The sequence below is a fragment of the Gossypium raimondii genome, chromosome 10, assembly GCF_025698545.1.
Source record: "Gossypium raimondii isolate GPD5lz chromosome 10, ASM2569854v1, whole genome shotgun sequence".
Classification (NCBI taxonomy): Eukaryota; Viridiplantae; Streptophyta; class Magnoliopsida; order Malvales; family Malvaceae; genus Gossypium; species Gossypium raimondii.
In genome coordinates this window covers 50,298,794-50,311,286 of record NC_068574.1, presented here as the reverse complement: position 1 = coordinate 50,311,286, position 12,493 = coordinate 50,298,794, and positions in this window count along the sequence as shown.

The window sequence follows — 12,493 nt, the reverse complement described above, 5'->3', positions numbered from 1 at the left end:
TGTTTGAAAATAAGTATAGAGTAATATATGGTTGTTAGATTGAATATGCATATATGTACATGTATAAGATCTTGTATTGAAATGGTATATGAAACTATATAGGTATATAGGAATTCAAATGTTTAAGGTACCTAGTATATTATAAGTTAAATTTTATGATATTAGAAGTGGAATCTATAGTATGAGGTTATATATACATAAATATGTTTCGATTGAATCATTGAATTATTTAAGCTAGATTTGATGATTGGGATTTATATCTATCCATGTGTTTTAAAGATATAAGTTATGAATATTGAGCTGAATTTTATGTGGATTTTATATACAAATAAGAGATACAACTTCTGTGAATTGAGATTCTTTTGTTAAAGCTCAGTATCAATCGGATTTATTGCCAGTGAAATTGTTCAGACTATACGTCTAGCAGGCTAAGTGTCGGTGAATTGAATCGGACTATACGTCCAGCAGGCTAAGTGCCAGTGAACTGAATCAGGCTACAAGCCTAGCAGGCTAAGTCTTGAATGAATCGAATCGAGCTATAGGCCTAGCAGGCTAAGTCTTAGGTGAGCGAATTAGACTATAAGCCTATCGGTGAAGTGCCAGTGAATCTGTTTAAATTAAGTGATTCTAAGCATTGGAGATAAATATATATATGATTTTAATTATATGAAATGGATAAATATATGAACATTGTTTCAAGATGTTTGATGAGTATATAATCGTTCGAATCTTTGTGATTTGTGAGTATGTATATATATATCGGTTGTCATGAAATCGTTTGATATTTAAGTGTGTATATGAATGCATTCGGCATAGGTGGATATATATATATGTATGCATTCGGCATAGGTGGGTATAAGTGAATATGTGCATTCGGCACTTATAGCTGATAAGTATAAAAATTTTGCTTTTGGTATATGTAATTGAACAATTATATATAAATGGATCCGAGGAAGTGCGAACAATAAGTACTCTAGAAATCAGTATATGCAGTTAATGATTATGTTAGTAACTTGATTATATGCATATAATGTATATACCTATGTCTGTTTATGTATATTAGTTAAATATACATTCTTTTAGATTTAAACAAAATGACTTAATATAGCAATGTTTGGTTAGTAATTATATTTGATATTTGTGATTTCAATAAATTTACTTAAAGAATTATGTGACTCTTTTATATGTATTTTTAGATATGCTATAGACTTACTAAGCTATAAAAGCTTACTTTGATTATTTTTGTCCATTTGTATTTATAGATTTTGGAGACGCGTTACGAGCTCGGGGATCATCAGCATAGTCTATCACACTATCAACTTCTTTTGGTATTTTGTTAAATATTTGAACTTGATCTTATGGAATGTATAGGTTTGAGTACGATGTTGGTTAGATTTTGATTGTATATTATAAATAGCTATGCGAAAATGATTTAATTTTCATGTTTGTGATCAGTTTGGTTTTTAAAAAAAATGGTTGTGTTTGTTCGGTAATGCCTCGTAATCCTAATTCAGCGACGGATACGGGTTAGGGGTGTTACATGTTCTCTCCAGTTGTGAAGCATAGTTCAATTCGAGCTTTGCTTGGTATTGTGGCCATGCATGATTTCGAGCTTGAGCAGTTAGATGTAAAAATTGCATTTTTGCATGAACTTGAGGAGGATATTTACATGCAACAACCAGAGGGTTTTACAGTATCAGAAAAAGAAGACTATGTTTGCTTGCTGAAAAAGTCCCTTTACGGTTTGAAACAGTCACCAAGACAGTGGTATAAGAGGTTTGATTCCTTTATGACTTCTCATGATTTTAAAAGAAGTAGCTTTGACAGTTGTGTTTACTTTAAGAAAAACAGTGATGGTTCTTTTGTGTGTCTACTCCTTTATGTTGATGACATGTTGATAGCAACGAAAGATAAATGAGAGATAAGAAAGGTCAAAGCTCAACTAAATGAAGAATTTGAGATGAAAGACTTGGGACCAACAAAGAATATACTTGGTGTGGAGATTCTTAGAGATAGAAAAGAAAGTAAATTGTACCTAAGTCAGAAGGGGTACATTGAGAAAGTTCTTTGCAAATTCAATATGCAGAATGATAAGCCTGTTAGTACTCCTTTAGCAGCCCATTTCAGACTTTCATCGACTTTGTCTCCACAATCAGATGATGAGATTGAGTACATGTCACATGTTCCATACTCTAGTGCAGTAGGATCTCTCATGTATGTCATGGTTTGTTCATGTCCAGATTTATCATATGCAGTCAGTGCAGTTAGTAGATGCATGGCGAGTCCCGATAAAGAACATTGGAAAGCAGTTCAGTGGGTTTTAAGATACTTACGAGGTACTACCGATGTTTGCTTACAGTTTGGAAGAACTAGAGATGGAGTCATTGGGTATGTTGATGCTAATATTGCTGGAGACCTCGATAGAATAAGATCTCTCACAGGTTATGTATTTACAATCGGAAGTTGTGCAATCAGTTGGAAAGCCACTTTGCAAACTACAGTCGCTTTGTCTACCACTGAAGCTGAGTACATAGCGATTACTGAGGCTTGTAAAGAAGCTATTTGGTTGAAGGGACTCTTTAGTGAACTCAATGAAGACCTTCAAATCAATACAGTATTTTGTGACAGTCAGAGTGTCATCTTCCTTACAAAAGATCAAATTTTTCATGAGAGAACAAAACACATTGATGTTCGGTATCATTTTGTTCATGATATTATTGCTCGTGGTGATATTGTTGTGAGCAAAATTAGTACTCATGAAAATCCTGCAGATATAATGACTAAGTCACTTCCTATAACCAAGTTTGAGCACTGCTTAGACTTGGTTGGTGTTCATTGTTGAAGATAAACCCTTAAAGAGTTTTATGGAAGAGGTGGAGAAACTTGTTCGTTGAGAGTTCGCGATGAAGAACTTGTTCATTAAGAATTCGTGTCAATGTGGAGATTGTTAGAATGAAGTGACCCAAATCCTTATTTAAATAAAATACTGTGGTAAAATAAAATAAAAGTAAAATCCCTATAGAATTATACTTCTTTTATTTTATTTTAGAATAAGGTTTTTTAAATCTTATTAAACTCCATCTATTTGATATTATTAGAATAAGGAGTTTCACTCCTATTAGAATAAGGTTTACAAGCCTATAAATAGGCATAGTCTACTCCTCTTGTAATTAATTCGAATTCGACATAGTGAATTTTCTTCTCCTTTGCCCGTGGTTTTTTCCCAAAAGGGTTTCCAATTAAAATCTGTGTGTTCTTTATTTTTCTATTTCTATTTTTCTTTGCGATATATTGTCATTACCGATATTATATTTTTACAGTTCCCTAAATCATGGATGTTAGAACTAGACCAGAACAATTGGTTGAACATATTGAATAAAAAAAACCAATAGGCCAAGAGATTAGGGATGAGCAAAATTCGATTTGATCTAAAAAAATCGAAAAAAAATCAAATTTCGAGTTAATCGAAACAAGTTATTCAAATTATTCGAGCCAACTCGAATAAGAAATTATGGATTTCGGTTAGAGTCGAGTTGAATTTTTACAATTTGAATAACTCAAATAATTCCAATAAAAATCAGTATAAATACCATTTTGGTCCCTATCAATTTTAAAAATGAGCAAATTGGTCTCTCTCTTAACAAAATTACAAAAATTCAAAGTAATTTTCAAATTTTGAAAAAATTTTAAAATTCAAAATATTTATAAAAATTCTAAAATTTGTATTTTAAAAATTATAAATTTTAAAAAATATTAAAAAATATAAAATTTTAAAATTTTATAAAATAATAATTTTGGAATCTAAATAAGTGATTATTGATTCAATTTTATCATACTAAAAATCTTATTTTTTTATTATTTCGCTTTAAAAGAGTTTCAAATATATATTGTTTCAAATTTATGTGTTCGACATGAAAATAGTTATATTGTACAAGATTTTAATTTAACATTATTAATTTTCTAATTTAACTCGAATGGTTTCACTCGATTTGATCGAATGCTCACGACTAATTCAAGTTATCTGAAAATCCAAATAAGAAAAGGCAAAACTATGTTGTTTTGATAAATGTTTATGTAACAGTCCATTTTCAGTGAAATCGGAACAGTGGTTTCGAGACCACAAATCTGAGGTCAAAAAAATTATTTTAATATTATTTTATAGTCTATGGTATGATAGGAATTTCGTATGAAAATTTCATTAAGAAATTTCACCGATTACATGTCTAATTTGTTAAAAAGAACTAGATTGAAAAAAAATGCAAAACTTGTTAATTAAAAGAAATGGTGATTAAATAGCTTAAATAGTAAATAAGGAAGGACTTTAGGCATAAATATGCCTAAAGTAAGTGGCTGAGGTGGCATAAGCTTAGAAAAATGACAAAATGATGTGAAATAAGGACAAAATTGTAAATTTTGCCAAATTTAATGAAACAAATGGAAAATTAAAGGATTCTAGACAATTTCATCATCGTTTTCAGTTCAAAAACAGACATTGAAGAGGGTTTAGACTAGTTTTTCAATTTTTGCTTCTTGTAAGTTCAATTCTTACCCGTTTCTTACAATTTTTATGTTTTTGTGATTGTTACAAATAGGTCCAATTAACTTATACCTTAATTTCTGATTCTATTGAAAATATTAGAAATTATCATTGATGAGTTCATATGATTTTAGTTATTAGATGATGAATTTGAGATGTTGATGAGTATTTAAAATATTTTATTAAAGAATTTTAATGAAATCATGATTTAGGGATTAAATTGAAAAGATGTTGAATTCATGGAAAATTCTAAATTTTATGGAATTCATGGGTTGCTATTGTTATATATGAAAATTTCTAGGCCTGAAATGAAGATTAAATTTCATGAATTTCATTTTCCGAGCCTAGGGATGAAATCGAGATTAATTAAAAGTATAGGGGCAAAATGGTAAACTTTTCCAAAGAAGTGAATTGGACTGAATTGAATATGAAATGTATTGAATTGATGTTAAATTTATTTATATAGATCCGAAAATATCAAAAAATGAGTTAGATCGAGGAAAAGAAAAAGTGTCAGATTAGTAGATTTTCGTACACGAACAAGTGTCGAGGTAAGTTCATGTAACTAAATTGTATATTTATACTTTTTAATTTAATATTGTGTGTGTGAATTAAATTGTGTAATTGACATGTATGAAAATTGAACACATATCCAAGTATACCCGATAAGTGTTAAATCCCGTTTGAATAAGTGAAATTCGATGGATACAGGGTTCCTGATTGGTTGTGGTCTTGCATGTGTTACGGACACACCATAGCTCGGAAGAGCATTTCGTTATTAGCTCTCATGAGCTTCCCGTTATATGGTTCTTGCGAGCTTCCCAATAATTGCTCTTTAGAGCATCCCGATTTGATTGTGACCCTATATGTGTTGTGGACACGCTGTAGCTCTTATGAGCATCTCGATATATGGCTCTCGTGAACTTCCCGATTAAAGGCTCATTGTGAGCTTCCTGATTAATGGCTCTCTAGAGCTTCTCAATATTGGCTCGCTTGAACCTTCCCGATATTGGCTCGTATGAGCTTCTCGTTACATGGCTCACATGAGCTTCCCGTTATATGGCTCAAAAGAGCTTCTTGTTTATGTGCTCGTATGAGCATTCCCAAATATGAATTGACAGATTACAGATTTGTACACTTCAAGTGTACTACCCATGTATTCATCGATATTTCAAATGATTCAACGAGCCAAGTTCTGACATGAGGCCACATGAAATTGAAGTGAACCATTATCTGTATATACTTGAATTACATGAAATTGATATATAAACACAAGATTGAAAAGTTTATATACATGGAAGTTTGATATCCAATGAGTTCATATATGTTTCTTGATATACTTATGTAAAACATGACTAACATGTTTGATGAAGTTATATGTTTAGGCTATTGGCCAAATTGTTGAATGTATTTTGTATAATTACTTTTAATGTAAATGAATGGTAAGTTAATTTCAGTTATATGAACTTACTAAGTATTAAATGCTTACTTTGTTTTATTTCTTTTGTTTTATAGTACTCGAAAGCTCGTAAAGGTTGGAAGCGGGTTGGAGCTACATCACACTATCTCTCAAACTTCTCGGTATATGTAATATACTAAAACTTGGTTATAATGGCATGTATAGGATATTTTGGCCAATGTTGACACATATATGTTTTAAATTGTAACTAGCCATTGGAATGGCTAGTGATGACATGTTTTTATGTATATTTATATACTAGGATATATCATGTTTGTCATGTTTGTGCTTGGTATGGTTGTGTTAGATTTAGTAAATTAGACATAAACATGTATAAGTGTGTATTTGATTAATTTGGTAAGTTTATGTGTTAGAACAAATAAGTAAGTTCATAAAGTTGAACATAGGAGATGATATATCATGCATAAGACTTGGTTTTGGCTTGATTCAAATGTATGGAATTGGCTTGAGGATGTGTTAAAATGTAGTTGTTGGCTAAAGACAAGTTGGGTGAGAAAAGTGGCCTTGAAAATTACCTATTTTCGTCTCCACGGGTAGAGACACGGGCATGTGTCTCGGCCGTGTGTGACACACGGCCTAGCATATAGGCGTGTGATCTAGCCGTGTGTCCCTTGCATCCTTAAAATGGAGAAACAGAATGCCCAGGTATTTTCACACAGCCTAGCACACGGGCGTGTGGCTTGGCCGTGTGACCCCTGCACCTAATTAATGCAAATTAAATTGTTTACACGGCCTAGCACACGAGCGTGTGGCTTGGTCGTGTGGCCCAAGTTAGTAAGCACCCTAAATTGGACACGGGCTGGGACACAGTCGTGTGCCCCTATTTCAAATGTTCACACGGCCTAAGACACGAGCGTGTCTCTTGGCCGCATGAGCCACACGGCCTAGCCATACGGGCGTGTATCCCCTGCACCTAGGAAAAATTTTAAGATTTTGCGAAAAATTCTCTGGGTTTCTAGTTTAGTCCCGACTTATTTCTAACGCATATTTTGGGCCTCGAGAACCCATATAAGGGACAATATGTTTGAATATGATTTATTTCTGATATGAATAATAAATTATATGAATTAACTGTATTTGATCTATAAACTCCAGTAATGCTCCGTAACCCTGTTCCGGCGACGGATATGGGTTAGGAGTGTTATAGTTTACCTTTCCTAAAGTTAAAAGTCAAAACTATCAAGTTAAAAGGCAAAACTATGTTGTTTTGATAAATGTTTACCCATTAGTCTTACTTTCCTTCCCGAATCGCCCCACTCTCCTTTTTTCCTTTACTCATAAAATAATCGGTCCATGTAAACGGAACATTGAGTATAAATAATAAGATTCGTTAATTCGACTCGAAATTTTTTGACTCGATTCGAAAAAAATTCAAATTGAGTTCGGTTGCTAAAATAGGATTCGTCAACTCGACTAACTCAAAATTTTTTGACTTGATTCGACTCGACTTGATCGAATACTCATCCCTACTAGAGATTCACCTAGTACCATACACTCGAAAAAAAGTGAATCAACACAAAAAAATCAAACCAGTTAAAAATCTTAAAACTGGGTTTAAAGATCTAGTTTTATTTTTACAATTAATAAATGAATATTTATATTTTCATTATTATTTATTTATGTTTATTAATTTATTTTTATATCGTTATGATCTAATTTGTTTTTAAACAATGGTTTTCCTTTGTTTTTTTCAAGATTTTGTATCAAAATCATGAATGCATTCATTCTATAAACAAAATTGTCTCCAAAGCAAATTAAGTTTGTGACATGCTACCCTTATTTTAATGGAGTGCTATCTTGGTAACCAAAATTCGGTTAAAGGATCAAAAGCCCTAATTGAGATCTAATACTGATTTACGGTGGATAGTGAGAGAGAGAGGGAAATAATTAATATGGCAGCTCTATACCTTACTAAAACTTTTCTTGAAAAATCTGAAGCATTGATTAGGTAGAATTGATGTCGCTTCATGTGGACTGTCGATTTTAATCTCAATAAATAAAAACATTTGAGATGTTGGCTAACTTTAATTATATGGAACATAAGTTACGTAAATTATTAATTTTGTTTTAACAATTTTATTATATTCCTTTTTCATGCGAATAAAACTTGTTATTATGCTTCATCACCTTCACCTCCTCAAATCACAATTTCGCCCACCACCCGCATTTCACCAACTATAGTCTTCAATATGTGGAATGCTTCCTGTTTATCTGGTCAAGGAGTGTGAAGCCTCTTCTTTATAATCAAATCCATATCAGTCTCATAATCGCCTAGCTTGAAAGATTCTTATGTTCTCTAAAAGACCAATCACGACAAGATCAACGCGAACATATGTCAAGATCTAATGCCAAAAATATAGCTTCCTTTACCTTAAGGGAACCTTCTTCAATCTCTTCTCTTTCTGCCCCATTCTTTCCCTATCTTTCCACTCAACAACTCTCAATACATCACTACCATATTAATTGCCATCCTATTTCTTCTCCTTTTCTCCCTCAACAAAACCATAGCATAATATTACATGTACCTCTCATGTTGACGTATAAAGACTAATTTTAAACTGTAGAAATGAATTAAATTTTTAACAAAAAGGACCAATTTACTCTTTGATTTAATGTATACAGATTAATTTACCCATTTTTTAAGTAGAAAAGACAAAATGCAATCTAAATCCTAATACAAAAGCCTTCAAAATATTTTTTACCGTAAACAAACATATATGCTAGTTTAAAATATCTTTTTGAAAATTTTTTTTTAAATTTATATACCATATCAAGAGTTTGGATTTTAGCTCAATCAATTATTGAAGTCAACCAAATTTATTTATAAAATTAAAAAGATAAATTGTGATATAACAAATCACATAATCTTTAAATAATTACATACAATTAAAAGAAAAAAAAAGGGTAAATGCATGTTCTTGATTTGGTCCACAGAAGGCAAATGAGAGGTAAGTGGGTAGCTACAGAAAAAAGAAGTAGGACCACTATGACTAATTAATGGACCACTATAATTTGGGCACGACGTATCATCATCTTTTGTACATATGAAATATTGGCCCAATTATTGTTTCAAAACCTTCTTTGAATTACATTATGATGCTTTGACCCAAATCATTGTATTTAATGAATCATTTTTAATATTAAGTATGGAATTTTTTGCTTAAAATTTTGACATATATTTTAGTTTTAAAATACTAAATAGAAAATGTGAAATTAAAGAAAATTAATAGTTTTCTATTATCAATTCATAAGAAAGTAACAAAATAATGTTTTTATTTATTTGAAGGACAAGAGAATTTAAGAATTTGAGCATGAAGATACGCAATATTTATAAAATTAATACTTTTACGGCCAATAATTTTTTTAAAAGGAATCCTTAAAGAGACATCAAGCATTATTATATTGTGTAAGTACTATATCTGACCACCCCATGTATGATGTATTTAATATGTTATTCACTTTTGATTAGGAAATAATAAGTCTGAAATATATATTATTATTATTACAATTATGGATTCATAATAATATCATACTAAAAAATTCCTAGTGGAAATTCCTACGTTATAATATTATATCTATTTATATTATATTTAAAATTTTGATTGAATTGATATAATCCACCAACTGGAGAAATTATTTTCTGGACTCTTCCCACCACATTATCCATGGTCCATTCCCAATTATATAATGACATTTCAGCAATTTTTTTCATATCATTGACACATAATTTTGGTATTTTTTTTATCTTGAACTATAAACCCTGAATCCCGAACCTTGAATCTTAAACCCTAAACCTCGAAGTTCAAACTTAAAACCCTAAACTCCAAACTCAAACCCCAACCCTTATACATCGAACACTAAATTCAAATAAGTTTGGGTTTCAAGATTCAGGTTCGATGTTCAAAGTTTAGGATTTAGAGTTCGAGTTTGAGGTTTAGGGTAAAAAAACTACAAAAATTATGTGTCAATGACATGGAAAAAGTTGTTGAAATATCGTTATATAATTAGGAAGAGACCATAAATGTTGTGATGGGAAGAGTCCATAAAATAATTTTTCTATCAACTGGGTCTCAGCACAGTTGTAAAGTTGTCAAAATCACCTCAATTTATAAAGCAATAGTTATTATTTTAAAGACAATTTTACCTTTTTATATAAACAAATACTTGAACATGATGAAATCAAACTATTTCAACTAAAATCATAATTAATCATTATATCATTTTTTTTAAATTATTAAACAAACTTTTTGCTCACATAGATTTAGTGACTATCACTATCTATGACTAAAGCATGTTACATATTTAGCATCAATTTTGCTACTAATGTCGCTAAGTAACTCTTTTACCTACATTTCCTTTTGCAATGTTACTTTTTTTATTCATATTAGAATTTATATTTAATATAGTAATTATGTATAATTTTATACATTATTAATGAATCATACTATAACACATCCGTAATTTTTTTAAAATTAAATAAAATTTAACTTCATCTTTAATGTTATATCATAATCCGACAGTAACAATGTATGAAATTATACACTACCATTATATTAAATATTCAGTGTTGATATAAAAATGAAAATAAAACACATTTCCAAAAATGAAATTATGCAAACAAATTTAATAATTAATACTTATTTTTTAATAATAGGAACATAAGAAATAAAAGAAATCTACAATTATATGAATTTGAATCAAGGTCAAAATTTTAATCTAAAAATTGTTTCCAATTTATCAAAATTAAAAAAAACATTATCTTCAAGTTTTCCAAGGTTACAACACATTTTAAGTGAGAAAAAACAAAATATTTATTTTCTTAATTTTCACATATTTTCATTTTTAAGTTTTCAATCAAATAAAATTTTCTTTATTATTTCTCATTTAAAAAAATAAAATTTACTTTTGGAAACCAAATGCATCTTAAAATAATTTTCTGCAGAACTTTCACCTTTATGGTCATTTGTGTGATATTACTTTATACATTATATATGAAAACCATAGATATTTTGGGGGGTCAAATATGAAAATCATGGAGTAGGTGGTTGGTAATGAGAAAAGAAAATAATGCAGGTTTTTGAAAGGGTGAGTGAGCAGGCGACATGATGAGAATTGATGGGTTGGAAAGTGTCGCATACATGGTAATTATGGTGACGCATTGCACGGCCCTTTTTCACTTTACTCCTCCAACCATATAAACCACTTTTTAGAAAGAGGTTTCCTTTGTAATTAAATATGTTAATTTATGACACTCGGCTGGTAAAGGTAAAGCTCTGGATTTTGAATATATATGTTCGAGATTTCTCATGCGTAATTATATGTGTCGGTTTTTAAATGTCATTATATATATGGATTTTAGTCTAGTTTGTTTGTTTTACTCTGGATTGCACTAGTTTTTAGTTCATTTATGCTGTAATAATTTGATTCTGCTTAATAGTTATTTGGACAATCTATTTATAATAGTTTGATACTTGTATTTGCATTTGTAATTTGATTATTAGGCACTTCAAAAAACATTAACTTATATACATATATTTGTCTCGATTTATACTAAAATTAATAATTAGTATTAAAAATTATATTACACGTGTATGTGTGTAGAAATTAGATTTAGAGCATAGATGTGTGTTTAAAATAATATTTAATAGACAATAAAATATATAGTTTGAAACTAAGTAATCATAATAGCACATGAAATGTATATGATACTAAAATAAATAATTAGATAAAATTATGAGTAAAACAAAATTTAAACACATAAATACATCATATAAACAATATTAAATTTAACAACATTATTAATATATACAATTGATGGAAATAATAAGTTATGCATTTAAAATATATATAAAATACATTAAAACGAAACTTTGCTTAAATGGTAAATTTAAAGCTTTACCAATCTAAATTGTGTGAATTCAAAATAAAAGACTAAAAATTGTTGAATAATATAATTTATTTTAATTATAAAAAACATTTTCGTAATTTTCTAATCAATTCGTGACACCCATCCAATCACAAATTTTATAATAGTATAAATAGTATAAGTTCTAATATATTAATATTAATACATTCTTAATGTTGATGTTCTTTTGAAAATCCTCATAAAATGCATTTTCTGTTTGTTGTCTGCCGTATGACTTACTAGTCAACGACAATATCGAAAGAATAAAATATTCGAAACCCATGTTTCATTTTTAGATTTATTTATTTCTATATGAGATAAAAGCTAAAATCACCTTTTATTTAAAAAATAGAGCTTAAAATTATATATGAATTTTGGTCACATCTATTCTAATTCTCACAAATTATTAACATAATTATTTATAACACAAATAATTATATTTTACAATATAAAAATAACTTGATGTAGAGGTGAGTAAAAATCGATTCAATTTGGAAAAAATTCGATTTTTGAGATAATTGAATCGAGTTATTTGAGTCAACTTGAATAAGTAATTCGAGTTCGAGTCGAG